Source organism: Pongo abelii, chromosome 8 (assembly GCF_028885655.2).
Source record: "Pongo abelii isolate AG06213 chromosome 8, NHGRI_mPonAbe1-v2.0_pri, whole genome shotgun sequence".
NCBI classification, from domain to species: Eukaryota; Metazoa; Chordata; class Mammalia; order Primates; family Hominidae; genus Pongo; species Pongo abelii.
The window spans coordinates 54009048-54027218 of record NC_071993.2 but is presented as its reverse complement, the minus strand read 5'-3'; the positions used below and the strand labels follow the sequence as shown (position 1 = coordinate 54027218).

Sequence of the window (18171 nt, the reverse complement as noted above, 5' to 3'; positions counted from 1 at the left end):
AGTTGTTGATTTCCTTATATATTCTAGATATCAGTTCTTTGTTGGAAGCATAATTTGTAAATATTTTCTCCCATTCTGTAAATTGTCTGTTTACTCTGTTGATCATTTATTTTGCTGTGCAGAAGCTTTCCAGTTTAATTAAGTTCCACTTGCCTATTTTTGTTTTTGTTGCATTTGCTTTTGGGGTCTTTGTCATAAATTATTTGCCTAGGCTGATATCCACATTTTTCCTAGGTTTTTTTCTGGGATTTTTACAGTTTCAGGTCTTGTTTGGGTCTTTAATCCATCTTGAATTAATTTTTGTTTATAATGAGATGGGAGTCCAGTTTCATTCTTCTGCATGTGGCTAGCCAATTTTTCCACCACCACTTATTGAATTGGGTGTCTGTCCTCTCCCCACTGTTTATTTTTGTTGACTTTGTCAAACATCTATTAATTGTAGGTATGTAGCTTTAATTTTGGGGCTCTCTATTCTGTTCCATTGATCTACATGTCCATTTTTTATACTAGTACCATGCTGTTTTAGTTACCATAGCCTTGCAGTATAGTTTGAAGTAGGCAATATGATGCCTCTGGATTTTTTTTTTTTTCTTACAATTACTTTGGCTAGTTAGGCTTTATTTTGTTTCATATAAACTTTAGAATTTTTTTCTAGTTCTGTGAATAATGATGTTGAAAATTTGACAGGAATTGTGTCATATCTGTAGATTGCTTTAGGGATATGGTCATTTTAACAATATCGATTATTCCAATCCATGAGCGTGAGATGTTTTTCCATTTGCATCATCTATGGTTTCTTTCATCAGTGTTTCATAGATACCCTTGTAGGGATCTTTCAAGTCCTTGGTTAAATGTATTCCTAGGTAATTTTTTTTAGGTGGCTATTGTAAATGAGATTGAGTTCTTGATTTGGTTCTCAGCTTCCATGTTATTGGTGTATTCAAATGCTACTGATCTTTGTACATTGATTTTTATCTCATGAAACTTTACCAAAGTTGTTTATCAAGTCTAGGAGTCTATTGGAAGAGTCTTTAGGGTTTTCTAGGTATACAATCATGTCATCATAAACAGATAATTTGACTTCCTCTTTTCCAATTTGGATACCTTCTATTTCTTTCTCTTGCCTGATTGGTCCAGCCAAGACTTCCAGTACCATGTCAAATAGGAGTGGCGAGAATGGGCATTCTTGTCTTGTTTCAGATCTTAAGGAGAATGCTTTTAACTTTTCCCCATTCAGTATAATGTTGGCTATGGGTTTGTCTTATATGGCTCTTATTATTTTGAGGTATGTTCTTTTGATGTCTAGTTTATTGAGGGTTTTTATCATGAAAGGGTGTTGAATTTTATTGAATGCTTCTTCTGCATCTATTGAGATGATCATATTATTTTTGTCTTAGTTCTGTTTATGTGGTGAATCATGTTTATTAATTTGCTGTCTTTAACCATCTTTGCATCCCTGGAATAAAGCCCACTTGACTGTGATGAATTATCTTTTTGATGCACTGCTGGATTTGTTTTACTAGTATTTTTTTGATGATTTTTGCGTGTACGTTCATAAAGGATATTGGCCTGCAGTTTTATTTTTTGTTGTGTCCTTGCCTGCTTTTGGTATCAGGATGATACTGGATCCTCATCAATATTTTGGAATAGTTTCAGTAAGATTGATACTAGCTCTTCTTTGTACATGTGGTAGATGAACAAAGCTGTGAATTTATCTGGTCCTGGGAAATTTTTGTGTGTGTTTTTTGGAAAGTTTCTTATTACTAATTCAATTTTCTTACCCATTATTGGTCTGCTCAGGATTTCTATTTCTTCCTGGTTCAGTCTTGGGAGACTTTGTGTTTCCAGGAATTTATCAATTTCCTCTGGGTTTTCTGGTTTGTGTGCATAGAGGTGTTCATAGTAGTCTCTAATGATCTTTAGTATTTCTGTAGCATCATTTATAATGTCACCTTTGACACTTCTGATTGTGTTTATTTGAATCTTCTCTCGTTTTTCTTGGTTAATCTAGCTAGCAGTCTGTCAATTTTGTTTATCCCCTCAATGAACCAACTTTTTGTTTTATTGATCCTTTGTATCTTTTTATGGTCTCAATCCCATTTAGTTCTGCTCCTTGTTATTTCCTTTCTTCTCCTAGCTTTGAGTTTGGTTTGTTCTGTTTTTTCTAGTTCCTTCAACTGTGATGTTAGGTTGTTAATTTGAGATCTTTCTGTCTTTTTGATGTAGGCATTTAGTGCTATAAGCTTTCCTCTTAGTACTGCTTTTGCTCTTTCCCAGATGTCTTGGTATTTTATGACTCTGTTTTCATTCATTTCAAAGAATTTTTTTATTTCTGCCTTAATTTCATTGTTTACCCAAGAGTCATTCAGGAGGAAGTTGTTTAGTTTCCATGTGCTTGTGCAGTTTTGAGTGTTCCTCTTGGTATTGATTCCTAATTTCATTTCACGGTGGTTTGAGAAGACACTTGATATTATTTCAGTTTTTATTTTATTTTATCGAGCCTTGCATTATGGCCAAGGTTATGGTCAATTTTGGAGAATGTTTCATGTGCAGGTGAAAAGAATGTATATTCTGTGGTTGTTGGTAGAATGCTCTATAAATGGTTTTAGGTCCATTGGGTCTGTAGCCCGGTTTAAGTCCAGAGTTTCTTTGTTATTTTCTACCTTGATGGTCTGTCTAGTGATGTTATTGGGATATTGAAGTCCCCCACTGTCATTATATTGCTATCAATCTCTTTTCTTAGGTCTAGTACTATTTGTTTTATGAATCTGAATGCTCCATTGTTGGGTGCATATATATTTAGTAAAATCTTCTTGTTGTATTGAATGCTTTATCATTACATAATGGTATTTTTGTCTTTTTTAATGTTGTTGGTTTAAAGTCTGTGTTATCTAATATGAGAATGGCTACTGCTGCTTACTTTTGTTTTCCATTTGCACAGTATATCTTTTTCACCATTTTACTTTGAGTCTGAAATTGTCTTTAGCCAGTAGATTGGTCTCTTATATGCAGCTGATGGTTGGGTCTTGGTTTATATCCAATTTGCCTCTCTGATCTTTTAAGCTGATCATTAAGGCCAGCAGCCCTCAACCTTTTTGGCATCAGGGACCAGTTTCATGGAAGACAATTTTTTCACAGATGGTAGCAGGGAATTGTTTCAGGATGAAACTGATTGACCTCAGATCATCAGGCATTAGATTCTCTAAGGAGCATGTAACCTAGATCCCTTGCATGTGCAGTTCACAATAGAGTTCACGCTCCTATGATAATCTGATGTTGCCATTGATCTGACCAAAGGCAGAGCTCAGGCAATAATGCTCACTTGCCCACAGCTCAACTCCTGCTGTGTGGCCGGGTTCCTAACAGGCCAAGGACTGGTATCAGTCTATGGCCTGGGGATTGGGGACCCCTGATTTAGGCCATTTACATTCAAGCTTAATATTGATATGTGAGGTGTTGTTCACATTATAATGTTGTCAGCTAGTTGTTTTGGAGTTTCAAATTTGTAATTGCTTTATAGGATCTGTGAGCTTTGTACTTATGTATCCTTCCATGATGGTGAATAGTGCCCTTTAATTTCCATGTTTTGAATTCCTTTGAGCATTTCTTGTAGGACCAATCTAGTGGTGACAAATTCGCTTAGCACTTGTTTGTCTGGGAAACACTATTTCTCCTACTTTTGTGAAGCTTAGTTTGGTGATATATGAAATTCTTGGCTGGCATTTTTCCCTTGAGGAGGCTAAAAATAGGCCCCCAATCTCTTCCAGCTTGTAGGGTTTCTGCTGAGAAGTCTGCTGTTAGTCTAATGGGTTTTCTTTCACAGGTAATTTGATCATTTTCTCTAGCTGCATTTAAGATTTTTTTCTTATTGCAGACCTTGGATAGTCTGATAACTATATGTCTTTATGATGTTCTTCTTCTATAATATCTTGTAGGTGTATTCTGAGTTTCTTATATCTTGAAGTCTACCTCTCTAGCAAGATTAAGGAAATTTCCCTGAATTATTCCCCTAGATGTTTTCCAGTTTGCTTACTCTTTCTTCTCTCTCAAGAATGTCTATAAGTTTTAGATTTGGTGATTTTACATAATCCTATATTTAAAAAAAAAAAGCTTTTTCTTTATTTTTGTCTGAGTGTGTTAATTCAAAAGACCAGTCTTCAAGATCTGAAAATTTTTTCTTCTACTTGGATTATTAAAGCTTTTAACTGTATTTTGAAATTCTCTAAGTGTATTTTTTATTTCCAGAAGTTCTGTTGCGTTTTTTTTAAAGGTATTTATGTCTTCCTTAGTTTCCTGGTTTGTTTTCATGGTTTCTTTGTGTTAGTTTTCAACTTTCTCTTTGCTTTCGTTGACCTTCCCTGCAATCCATAATTTTAATTATTTATCTGTAATATTTGAGTTTTCATTTTGGTTGGAGCTTATTGCTAGAGAGCTAGTGTGATTATTTGATGTTGTCACAACATTCAGATCTTTCATGGTGCCAGAATTTTTACACTGGTTCCTTCTCATCTGGAGGAGCTGACACTTCTGATTTTTTAATTTATTTTCATTTATGTGGGATATTTTCTCTGTTATCCCCCCTCCCCTTGAGGGTGTCACTGTAGAGTATGTTGGTAGGGGTTTTGTCTTTTCTCCTGCAGCCCTGTGCACTTTTATTGGGAGGTGCAGTTCAACCCGTAGGCCAGTAGGTGGCACTTACAAATAAGAGCTTGCTGTGGCATAAGCCCATAGGTTTGTACTTGATCTTTGTTCACTGAGGTGCTCTCTATAGTTTCAGGTGACAGGCTGGACAGCGGAATGCCAGGTGCCCTGAGCTTCCTGTTCAGAATGCATGGGGGGAGTGAAAGGGAGGATGCAGCGGGGCAGAGCTGGACCCCCTGGCTTTCCCACAAACACGCCCAATGATAAGCACAGGCACCAGCCCTGATGGGGGGAGCTGGGGGAGCTCCTGATGTAATGCACAGAGGTCTCTGTGGTGGGATGAAGGGGCTGCACTGGCTTCATGTCCTAGATAGGCAGGAATGCAATCGGCTTCCCTATCACACCCCTGTTCTGGGGCTGGTGTCTCAGTTCAGATGCACACCGTGGTCTATCTCCAGGCCACAGTGTGGCTCAGAGACATGAAAAATACCTGTCCTGTGTGCCTCTCCGCAGGAGTGGCTTCAGGGTGGAACTTCTTCACTCAGCCCAATGCAGGCAGTTGTATGGCTTGTCAATGTGATAATATTCTCCATGTGGTAATGCCGCTGCCTCATGGAGAGAGGGAGAATGGCTCTGCCTGTCAGCTATGTGGGTGGGAGTCATCATGGCTAGTGTTGGCTGCTTGGGTGGGTCCAAACTCAGGCCCAGGGAGTAGTCAGGTGCCAGCGATGTTGGACTGGGCTAGGTAATTCCCCAACTCCCACACGTCTCAGTGACCCTCTAGATGGCATGTAGGAGTCCTGATGTGGCTGGACCAGGATCCAGTCAGCCCAGAGTTCAGGTGCTGGCTGTGATAGGGAGGGTTGGGCTGGTCCCCTGGAGCCTGAGAACAGATCACAGGACTGTGGGGGCTGGGCGTTCTGAAGGGCTCCAGGCCACAGCTGCAATGTTCAGGCATAGCAGGGTGGCTGTGCTGTGCACCTTTCACCCAGGAGGGCAGGTCCCTTCAGCTGGGGCGATGAGCAATGACAGTTGTTGGGCTCATGGCCCACTCACATTTCTCTCCCAAAGCTGCATTTTGCTGTTAGGAGCTCAGGAAGGTTCCTGCTCCCTCCCTGGCCTGGGGCAGCAGAGACAAGCCTGTGGTGGAATGGGCTAATGGGCAGCCTCTGGGGGTTGGGTTCTCAGAGGAACACTGAGCTGCAGCTGTCATGCTCAGGCAGGGGTGGGCAGTGGCACTGGCAGCCTGTCACCAAAGCAGGCAAGTCCCATTTAGCAGAGAGGAGCAGTAGAGGGAAGCCATGCAGAGCATCGTCTACCCACTCCTCCTTACCACAGCTGCAGTATTTGTCTTTGGGGCACACGAAAGTGCCCAGTTCCCCTCCATGGCAGGCAGCAGCAGCTACACCATGGAGATCAGGGATGAAAAGCCTGTGGGATCCATGTAGGCTTGAGCAGTGCCTCTACACAGTCTCCAGCAGGCTCCCTGTGTTCGTCTGGAGGCCCGGGGGCAATGAGGGGGCTCCCTGTGACTAGGATTGCAAAGGTCCATGGCGGAGTTGTGAAATTTCAGGGTTCTCTCACTCGCTCACCTCTTCCCTGTGTTACGGAGCCCCTTTTGGCTCCTTGGGGGTCCCAGCTTGGCAGGCTTCCCTCTCCTCTGCTGTCTGTGATTCTCATCACGTCTCTGGTGAATTTCAGCATGCTCTCCTAGAGGATCTGTTTGAAGTGTAAGTATTTACTCACTATTTTGATGCCTGAGAGACACCAACTAGCTGCTTCTAGCCTGGGCTGTCATTATTCCACTGCCCCCTCCTCCGGAGGAGCAGGATACTTTTAGAAAACAAGTCTCACATCAGAGCTGCCCAAAACCAAAGTGTACAAAAGAGAACACGGTGAGCAATTTTTATTCCTTATTTTAGACCAGAACTATAAGAACACACATTTCTGAGAGTCCAATGGATGTCATGTATAGCACCCCTGTAGAGCTAGAATGAGCCAGAGCAGGTGAGGTTACAAGTAGCCCCACATGGAAGCTCACAAGAAACCAGGGCACTTCTCACCCCTGGGATGGCACAGAGAGGGTCCAAACCCCCGGGTCACTGCAGGCCTCCATTGGTCATTCAGGGACCTCAATATGCAGGGGAAGCTCTGCCAGGCAAGAGCATTCTTCTGAGATCAGCTTCTAGTCAGCCAGACAGAAGGAGCAAGGCTAGGCTGGGTGACAAGCATGTGCACCTGCCACTGCCATGAGCTCAGACACAGCCCGCTGAGCTGCAGCGGAGGCTACAATTTAGTAGCTGTGCATCCAAGAAGGAGTTGGGGGTAGATTTGTGGACAGTGCCCAGTCCCTGCTAGGGCACCAATCACTGAGGGCAAGGACCCTGGAGCTTTAGCTCTCCTACTGGTTTTCCTAACCTACTAGAGAAGGCTCCCTTGATGGCAAGACCCTGGTGGGACTTTTGGAGGCAGATGTGCACACCTGGTCTGCACACTAGTATTAGCTGAATCTCTTACAGAGGCTTAGAAACAGACTGGAGAGGAAAATGTACATGCAGAAGGTTTATTTTGCTAGGGAGTCCTCTGGGGAGCACCATGGTGAGGGACAGAATAACGGCAGGAACCAGACCCACATAGGATGTGCTATAGCGAACATCTCCAATCAATGGGAAAATACATGGCTATCCATTTGCAGGAATGTGTTCTTTATGGCACTTTTCCTGGGGTCCTGAAACTTCAACCATCAGCCCACAAGCCCCAGCAAAGAGGCATGGAGGTGACTGGGACAGGGACAGCCTAGCGACTAGGTGAGCCCTTAGATCCCCTACCCCACACCTACCACCAGGGGCTCGAGCCTCCGAGCCTCCGTGAGAGGAGGCATCAGGTGGGTCGAAGTGTAGGAAAGCGTAGGAGGGCTGGGCTGGGCTTTAACAGCTGAGTCTTCTGACTTTAGTCCAGAGCCCCGTGCACTTCCCCAGGTTGCTCTCTTCAGCAGTTGGGAGCTGAACCACCAGGCCCTCCCAGATGGCTGCTTAATGGTGAAGCTGCCTTAGTGCAGCACTCTGATCATTTGTCATTAAAGTGGGCAGAGCCAGAACTCCCAGAGCTCTATGGGGCCTTGATACATCCTAAGCCTCTACTCTGTGCTAAACGCTTGGTCCTAGGAGGTGGGGACGTCACATCAGAACACTGGGGAGTTTTGTCAACTTTGTTTTATCCTCCTTGGGTATGTGCTGCTGATCACCGCGGGTGAATTGTTTCAGACTCACTAATATTTTGTGAGCTTGGCTTGCTTTATTCACATTTGATAGATTAGGAAAGTGCAGGTCTGAGAATTTATAGCAACTTGCTTAACATCCCACAACTTTTAAGTGGAGGAAACAGGAGTCAAGGCAGAGCAGCTGTCTGCAGAGGTGTAGTGGGCACTCAGTTCCTGTCCACAAGTGCAGAATCTGCAACCAGGAGTGGGGATATGGGGGAAGTATCCACCTGCCTCTCACAGAGGCTCACAGCCTAGAGCATGTCCCCAGCTTCCTGCCAGGTCATCACTGGAGCCTGAAGGAACCCCGCCACCTGGCTGGCCAGTGGACTGAGCTCTGGGCTGGGGCGAGGCTCCCTTACCACTGATGGTTGGGTGGACTGTCCTCCTGGCTGGCCTGGGCTATTCCACAGCTTGCCGCTCAGCCCCTCCCTCCAATCTCTCAGCTCAAGTCTCCAAGCCTGGGCTAATGGCTTGGGCTCTTTGAAGCCAGGAGCCTCCCCGAGACTCCCACCAGGCGTGGCTGCAGGACTCCTCTGCATGCACACGTATACAATCACACATCCACACGCCTGTGTAGAAGCTTGTGTGCCTACACAAAGCTGTGGTCTTCATGCAGTTCCCCTGACCCCTTCTGTGAACACCAGAATTCCCTGAGTAGGCTCAGAATGTAGAGGGAGACAGCGTGGCAGAAGGGAACTCCATGTCTCACCAGAATTCCCTGAGTAGGCTCAGAATGTAGAGGGAGACAGCATGGCAGAAGGGAACTCCATGTCTCACCAGGATTCCCTGAGTAGGCTCAGCACGTAGAGGGAGACAGAGTGATAGAAGGGAACTCCATGTCTCACCAGGATTCCCTGAGTAGGCTCAGCATGTAGAGGGAGACAGCGTGGCAGAAAGGAACTCCATGTCTCACCAGGATTCCCTGAGTAGGCTCAGCATGTAGAGGGAGACAGCGTGGCAGAAGGGAACTCCATGTCTCACCAGGATTCCCTGAGTAGGCTCAGAATGTAGAGGGAGACAGCGTGGCAGAAGGGAACTCCATGTCTCACCAGGATTCCCTGAGTAGGCTCAGCATGTAGAGGGAGACAGAGTGACAGAAGGGAACTCCATGTCTCAAGCACTGCCTAGTGCTTCTGCCTGTGCTGGGCTGGGTAATTTGCATACCTGGTCAGATATCTATTGAAACATTCATTCTGTTTTGTGTTCTCCCTCTCTGTTTCTTTTTTCTTTCTTTCTTTCTTTTTTTAATGGCATTGAGATTTTTATTTACCTACCTTCCTGCTTTCTTTTAACATTATAAACATTATAAGCCAAATTATTCTCTTTTTGACCCAGGGTTTTGATAGGAACCCTCTTGTTACAAAGTGGTGGCCGATCTGTGTCTGCTTTTATGCTTTTCTGGCCCCTTTCAACCTCTGGCTGTCACTTCTCTGTTCTTTCTCAGTTGTCCCTTAAGAGTGTATTCTAATCCCTGTGAAACACGGACTGAAAGTACCAATCTCATTGTTACGAGGTTTAAGAGAAGGTCCAGCACTAAGCCAAGCTCTCAGGAAAATTGAAGCAGTTCCTCCTTGTCCTTCAGTACAGCTCCTTCTCATCTGTCATGGGCTGAGGAGCAACTGAACCTGTAAACCAAGCACAGGGTATAAGTCCACAGGCCAGGTGAAGGCCTAGATGGTAAAGTACTTGGGCTTTGTGACTCCACTGCTGACATCCAGGTTAAGGAAGGACTGACTTAGTGAGCAGTTCCAAGACCACTGAGCTCACAGTTCCCATGGCTGTCTCCCTCATACCTCCATCGTGACCAGGGCTTGAGGAGGGGACTCTCAGTTCCTCTGACACACTTGGAATAGTATGAGGGGTGCAACAGAAGCCAAAAACTGAGTGACCAGCCCTGGGGAGTCCATGAGGGATGCTGAAAAACCAATCACAAAGTTGGTGCCATTTGCTCTTAAGAAGGAGAGGCAGGGCTTGGGCAAGAACAGCAGCTGGAAGGTGAAATGCAGGCCTGGCTCTCAGTAGCGGTAGTGATCAGGCTTGAAGGGGCCATGAGGGGAGATGCCCCAGGTACTGGGCCTGCTTCTCAGTCAGCTTGGTCAATTTCACATTCAGCTTGCCCAGGTGGGCTTCAGCCACTGCCTCATCCAGCTTCTTGGGCAGGACGTGAACCCCAGTGGGGTACTTCTCTGGATGGGTTCACAGCTCAATCTGTGCAGTCACCTGGTTGATGAAGGAGTTACTCGTCACAAAGCCAGGGTGGCCCATGGCACAACCCAGGCTGACCAGCTGACCCTCAGCCAGCAGGATGGTGTGGCGCCCATTCTTCAGCCAGTACCCTGCCACCTGGGGCTTGATGGCCATCTTCTCCAAGTGTTCTCACTGAGCTGCTTGACATTGACCTCCACCTCAAAGTGTCCAGTGTTACATACAATGGCTTCATCCTTCATCTGTTCAAAGTGCCGACCAAGGATGATGTTGACACAGCCTGTGGTGGTGATAAAAATGTTGCCCTCCTGACAGGCTTCGTCCATGATGGTCACCTCATAGCCCTCCATGGTAGCCTGCAGTGCATTGATGGGGTCAATCTTGGTGATGATGACGTGGGCCCCGAAACCCCACAGGGCCTGGGCACAGCCTTTGCCCACGTTGCCATGGCCTGCTACCACCACTACCTTGCCAGCAATCATCACCTCTGTGGCCTGCTTGATGCATCTATGAGGGACTCCCAGCAGCCAGAGAGCTTGTCGAACTCGCTCTTGGTGATGGAGTCATTGACATTGATGGCAGGCACCTTCAGGTTCCCATTGACCATCATCCTGTGTGGGTTGTGGACCCGTCATGGTCTCCTCAGAGGGGCCTCAGATGCCCAGCAAGAGCTGTGAGTACTTGGTGTGGAAGAGGTTGGTGAGGTCACCCGCATCCTCCAGAATAATGTTGAGAGCCCATCACTGAATTACAGTGACTGCTCGATGCACCATGGGTACTCTGCATTCTTTTGTCCTTCCAGGTGTATACTGGAATGCCAGTCTTGGCAATGGCAGCCAACACATGGTCCAGGGTAAGGAAGATGTTGCTGCTGGGGCACCCAGAGTGATGAGGGTCCCAATGTGGATGGCCGTCTCCATGGTCATGTGCAGGCAGCTGGCAATGTGGGTGCCCTCTAGTGGCTTGGAGGCTGAGTACAGCTCCCACATTTGCATCAGGCCTGGCATCTCATTCTCTACAATGTTCAGGGCCTTGCATCCCCAGGCGGCCAGGCCAATGTCAATAACTTTGCTGAGCAGTTTGTCAGACAGGCTGGTGATGCTTATGATGGAGGCAGGTGAAGGGGACTGGGCCTTGGTCTGGGGACAGGCACTGGGTGGGTGGCTCTGGACAGGGTCTCTCTCTCTCTCTGTGGGGCAGGGGGTGGGTGTTTTCTATTTTACATTTCAAGCGGATGGCCAGGCCCTTGGTATGGCACAGGTGCTTGCAGTGTGTGTTAGCCAGGGTTAGCCAGAGAAATAGAACCAATAGGATATATATGGGTATATGTATACGTAAGAGGAGATTTATTATAAGAATTGGCTCATGTGGTTTTGGAGACCGAGAAGTCCCACAGTTTGCTATCTGCAAGCTAGAAACAAGAATGTCAGTGGTGTGACTCAATCTGAGTCCGAAGGCCCAAGAATTAGAGGGGCAGGGGTGAGGCAATGGTGAAAGTCCAAATGCTATGAACTGAAAGTTAGTGTCCCCTAAAGAGTCATATGTTGAAATCCTAAACCCGAAGGGATGGTATGAGGAAGTGGGAGTATGGGGAGGTGATTAGGTCACCAGGGTGGAGCCTCATGGATTGAATTAGTGTCTTTATAAAAGAGGCCCCAGAGGGCTGCCTCACCCCTTCCACCATGGGAGGACACAGGAGACACTGTTGGCCAAAAGATGCTAACAATGAACCAGAGCTGACTCTCACCAGAAACCTAATCTGCCTTGATATGGACTTCCCAGCCTCCAGAACTGTTTAAAATAAATTCCTGTTGTTTGAAAATTATACAGTTCACGGTACTTTCTTTAGAGCAGCCCAAATGGACTAAGACACAGTGGGAACAGTGGCCTGAAGTGAAACTCTGTTCTGTCTTGTGTTAAGATGGAAACTCCTGAGCGGTGATGCTCAGTGTCTCTGAATGAGGGAGTGGGCAGGGAGGTAGAGAAGGCAGAGGTCAGGGGGTTAGAGATGTAGCCTGCACATCACTGGACCCCCAAGGGGTGTCTAGATGGTGCCAGGCCCAGGGACCCAGCATCACCATGGCCCCTGGGACTGAAGGGCCCATGCAGGCTGGACACTGGGTGATCGGGGAAGCCAAGAGGACTGCTGACCAGGGGGCTTCTGGACACAGGACTTTGGCCCAACCCTGGAGAAGGAAGAGCCCTTTGGGGTATGTGAAAAATCTCCCTAACTATCAGAATTCCATTTTGAAATTATGAATCTTTTAGATGAACCATAAACCTTGCAAAAATTTTACAGACCACTTGAGAAAACCCCCACGCTTCTTCTATCAGCTATTCTTCTTCTATCAGTGTTCACATCTTCCATCAGCTGGAGAATTTCCATGGGAAGTATAGGAAAGCCTGTCTTAGGATCCATATTGGAGATCCCAGCCTGAGCCTGGCTACAGGCTGTGCAGAGGCAGGACTCAAGAGGAGACCAGAAGGACAGGGCTGTAGTGACTGCAGGTTGCAGGCTCATGATCACAAGGGCAGCCTGGCCTCAGCAGGACCAGACATTGGAAAGCCCATAGGAACCCTGCTTGGGGTATCCTTCAGGTTTCCCTGCTCCCTGGGCCATGCAGCCTCAGCTCTGCCCCTTCCCTCCCTCTGCACCTGCTCCCTTCTCCCCACCTCTGCCTCTCTGTGTACTTGGCTGCTAGTAGCCCTGCAGTCTGCGGTTGCTCATCCTCTGTTCAGATGACTCCATGGCCACCTTGCTGGGGAGAGATTCTGATCCCATAGTCTGGGTCAAGCTGTCCATGCCTGATCTGACCACCAAGGTCATACCATACAATCAGAGCTGCTGCTGGATCCAGCATGGGGTATGGGGAAGTTTGAGGATGTGGCAACAGGTGGAGCAGGTGCCCCCAAAGTTGTCTCCAGCATGTGGAGGAGCCTGCCCATCTGTCTCCCCACGAGTGGCCCCTGTCACCTTGCTTCTTTCACTCCTGCACCTGATGCTTCCATGAAGCTGAGCCACATGAGCCAGTGAGCATCCCTCTGCTGCCCTCACTGCCTCAGCACTGCCCCTTCCATCAAATCCCACTCCTGCCTGCTGCCTGCAGCCTACCCAGCTCAGAGACCAGGGCTGGGCCTGGGCAGAGGGGATGAGGGAGTCCCATGCCTTATGTGCAGGAAACGTGGGTCTGGGCTGTTAACAGCAAAGCCATTGTATTTGTCCACTAGGCTGTTAACAGCAAAGCCATTGTATTTGTCCACTAGGCAGCCAGAACAAAGTCCCACGCACTGGGTGACAAAAAAACAGACATTTTTTCCTCAGAATTCTGCAGGCTGCAAGTCCAAGGTCAAGGTGTGGGGAGGGTTGTTTCCTCCGAGTCTCATGGAGCCAGGTTTGCTGACGGCCGCCTTCCTCCTGTGTCCTCCCACGCTTTTCCCTCTGTGCATGTCTGTTTCCTACACTGTTCCTGTAAGGACAACAGTCATACTGGATTAGGGCCCACCCTAATGACCTTGTTTAATTTAACCTTTACAAATCCTCTCCAAACACAGTACAGCTGCATTCTGAGGAATCAGGGGTTGGGACTTTAATATATAAATTTGGGGAGGACACAATTCAGTGCATGCCAGGCTTTATCAGCAGCACTGCCCTCTCTAAGTGGTAATTTCTAAAAGACAATGGGGCTCTGGGGAAAGACTCCAACATGTCATGAAGCCAAAAGACCCCAGTTCTGGCTGGACTGCATCGTTATGGGTAGTTTCAGGGCCAAAGGCCCCCTGGCCTCTGCAGAGTCCACAGCTGTCCAGAGTGAATGAGATTCCACACATCCTCCCTGCCCAGCACACCCGGGGGCTCCTCCGTGGCTGCTCCTGCAGGATGAGCTCCAGGCATTTGATGCTGGGTCAGGATCCTATGGCTCAGGCCAGCCTGCAATACCGGAGGGGACCTTGGAATCTGGTCATTTCCTCTGATGAGTGAGGAGCCAGCATAGACCATGTGGGTGCCCTCATTGTTCTGGGGCAGTGACCCCCTGCTCATGATCCCTGTGGAGGTTCTGGGCTCCAGAGACATCCAGGCCAGAATGCCTAGCAGTTCAGCTCATGAGTCCAAAGGTAACCTGGGGGTCTCAAACTCACGGATACAATTATTGCAACCAGAAATCCTGGTCCTTCCTTCCCTATATCCTTGCTTCTGTGGGTGGGTGAGGGCAATCCAGGAGGAAAACTCTTGCTCAGAGAGCAGATGGCCCTGGAGGTGTTTGTTTGACAGCTGGGACTCCACGAAGGGGAGGGTGGCCCGAGCTCCGGCTGCCTCAGAAATGGGAAGGAACAAAGTCTGCAGAAGCTCTACCCTGGGGCCCAGGGGACAGCAGGCACAGGGGCTGAGAGGTATCTCCTATTTACCCTCCCCCCAGCTCTTCCTGCCTTGGTGGCCTCAGACATCAGTGGTGCAAGAGCCTCCCTGAGGACTGGGATGAAGATGAGAAGGGGGTGGTGACAGTCCATTGTTCCAGGAGACACATGTGCCACTTTTGTTTACTAGGTCAATGTTACAAACTGACTTTAAAACAATGTTTGCAGAGTCATGGAACAAATACCACAGAGCAGCACCTAGCACAGAGGAAGGCTCCCTACCCTGGGCATCTGTGGGAAACCAGGGCCCCAAGTCTATGGTGAGCTGGTGCAGAAACTCTGAGCTGAGGAGCTAACATTATACCCATCTGCAACTGAGAGAACCTGCCAGGCTCCAGCAAAACCAAACAGGAAACTCTCCCCGGGAGACACCGTCCTCATCCAGGGGAACCAGGATTCTCATGGAACATCATTTCCTATTGAAGAGGAGTTCAGAGGAAAAACTCCCAAGTTTCCCAAATAGAGGCAGCAGATACAAGAAACAAGGAGATTCAAGGCCCAGAAAGTAAAGAGAATAGAGTGATCCAAAAGGAACATTGAAATAAGGTGTATAAAATGTTCAGAAAAGATAAAGGAATAAAACTATATAACCAGAACAGCTAATTATGACAAATGCAGAGTTTTAAAAGGACCAAAGTTCTAAAATGCATTAATGAAAAATGAAACACAACCAGAAAGTTTAAGACAAAAAGTGGAATAACTCCAAAGACAGACCTGAGCAGCATCTGTCCTGCAGCACCGCTGACAGAGACAGAAACCAGAAACGGGACGTTGCGTGCTGGGAGCAGATAAGGAGTGTCTAGCAGGGCAGCTCACTCCACCATCCTCAGCCCACTCCACCATGGTCAGCTCACCCCACCATCCTCAGCTCACTCCACCATCCTCAGCTCACCCCACCACCCTCAGCTCACTCCAGCATCCTCAGCTCACTCCATCAGCCTCAGCTCATTCCACCAGCCTCAGCTCACTCTAGCATCTTCAGCTCACTCCACCATCTGCAGCAGCCAGAGGCTGAAGGAAAGATGGCAGAGCTGACACGTGCACACTCACACACACACGCACACATACAAACATACGCAATCACAAACACACACACATCGGCAAACATACACACATACATAATACGCACACACATGCACATCGACACACAGGCAAACATACACCCCCAAGCACACGCACATAAACACACACACACAAGCAAACACACACAGGCACATATATACGGTTTAAATTGGCTGACTTGCCCAGCCAGAGCGAACACCAGTGGAGGAATCTGATAGCTGTCTGCTGTGGGGCACATTCAGGGGGCTGAGGCTCCAGGAGGGCTGGGGGACATTTCTGCCAGGCAGGCTGAGCAGGGTGGAGGCCTTCCCCTGTGGACAAGGCAGGACACATTCCTGGGCCTCTACAAGGGGAGTCAGAAGAAGTGCATGTCAGAGACCAGGGAAGCCTTCACTTTACCTCCTCTAGAGCACTGGGTTGCTCAAAGCCTCTGACTGATACTCACGCTGGACAGCTTCTGTAGGTTAATTTCCCTTTTGCACCACAATGACTAATTCTAATCTCCCAGCCTCCACCCTCACCACCTCCCCCACACCTGACCTAGAATCTCACCTCCAGCTAAACAGACACCTTCCCCACAACAGTAGGAGGATGCCCACTCTTCTCCCACACGCCCTGGTTCCCTGAGCTTTCCTCTGAGTACCCTGACAGAGATGGCCTTCACCTTTGTTTCCCTTCCTAACGGAAGTTGGAAGTCGGAGTCGGAAGTCGGAAGTCGAGTCTCCAGTCAGGCCCTGGCTCCCACACCCCTCCCTCTTCTATCCTGCCTGATCTCCTTTCCCTCTTTCTCCTGTGTCTTCACACTCTCCTCTCCAGGACTCCCAGAGCACTCCCTCCTTGTCCCCTGGCCCTCAACCCTTCCAGTACAGCCACCACCCCTACCCCCACCCCACCCCTGTTGCCCACAGGAGCTGTTTGCCTCCCTCCTACCCTCCAGGGCAACCCACTGACCCCCAGCACCCTCCACATCCTGCAGTGGCCTGAAGTGGCCCCTGTCTGTGAATCTCATCAGCCACTGGTCAGATGTAGCCTGTGCTCTGCTGTCTCCTGCAAACCCCTGGCCCTGCCTTTCCCAGCGGAGTGCTCCCCTGGTTCTCTGAGTGTCTGCTCTCTGCCTTGGATGGCCTTGGCTTCTCTCTGGGCAGCTCTCAGGCACATCTGTGGCTTCACTCTTACCCCTGGGATGGTGCCTGAGGCTATGGCTCCACCCCATCCTCCTCTTGAGTTCCAGAAGTTTCTCTCCAATTGCCTACTCAACAGCTCCCTGAGATGTCTGAGGTCCAGTGGTCCAGATGCAGAGATGAGGATGCCTGCCATCATCCCCTCGGGAAATGCTCTTAGGAGGCCAGGGAGGATCAATGGAAGGAGGACAGGGAGCCAGCGGGGCCCGGGAAGCCACACAGTGAGGCCCTGGCATCTGCTCAGCCGAGGCAAGGGGCAGTGAGCACCACATGGGCACTCTCCAGTCATTGAGCTGGGCAGTGGGGGATGTAGTCTCCAGGCACTGTCTGGGCTCCTGGATCTCCAGGGCATTCCTCAGAGAAAGGTCACAGAACCCACCTTTTATGAGCAAAGCTCAGACACTTGGGAGGAAGGATGGGACCCTGGCAGAGTCCTGCCAGCAACCAGCACAGAGAAAAGACTCAGCATGCCAGCACTGGCCCGCTGTCCCTTTCTGAGGAGAGCATCCCTCCATCCATACCGTTGCCGAGCAGAAGCCGATCCCATCCCCTCCTCATTCTTCCCCTGGTCTCCCACGTCCATTCCAGCTGTGCACAGCTGTGGGATTCTAGGATGTGCATTGGATCATGCCTTTCTCCGCACACCTGTCGACACCTCCTCAACGTGCTCGGGCTGACTTCAGACCCTTTGGGCTCACTCACCAGAGCACAGCCTGGCTAGGTACCCAGCACCCCACCCACACGCCTCTTCCGCCACCCTCCTTGTTCCCTGTGGAAACACGCTAACCAATGCACTATGCTTCTCCTGCTATGAGCCTGTAGGTACATCTCCTCTCTTTCTGGCTGACATTTATTCTTGAGGAATCAGCTGGTGCCCACTACTTAGAAGGAACAGGCTGGACACCATGCTCAGTCCCCAGGTACACACACCCCATGCACGTATGCCCTGACCCTGTGTGCACATGCTTCATCCTTCTGCACATACTCCATCCTCATGTACACACACAGCATCCCTGTGCACACACCCCACCCTCGTGCACACATGCTCCCTCCTGTGCACACATGCCTTGCCCCTTGCACCCAAGCTCCATTCCAGTGCACAATCACCCTGTCCCATGCACTCACCCTGTCAGTGCAGAAGGGCCCTCAAGTTCTCCCTTACCTCACTTTCACTTCCCGCCATGCCCATCCCCATGCCTTCACCCCCAACCTCCACCTGGCTAACTCCTATGACGCTTGTGATTCTCCAGGGCCCAGCGGAAGGTTCCTTCTTCACAGCAGCCTCCTCCAATGCCCAGGTCCCAGACTAGACTACACCACACCCTTTGTGTTCCAAACAGCATCCTCCCGTACTCTTCTCTCTGTGTTCACAGGACTGTGTTGATAGTCTGTGCTCCTCCCAAAGCC

At 48.6% G+C, this 18171-nt stretch overlaps 1 pseudogene; it reads right to left on the bottom strand.

The window, feature by feature from the left end:
• Positions 1-9918: 9918 nt before the first annotated feature.
• LOC100440959 (adenosylhomocysteinase-like) lies at positions 9919-11130 on the bottom strand (annotated as a pseudogene).
• Between the last annotated feature and the right edge of the window lie 7041 nt (positions 11131-18171).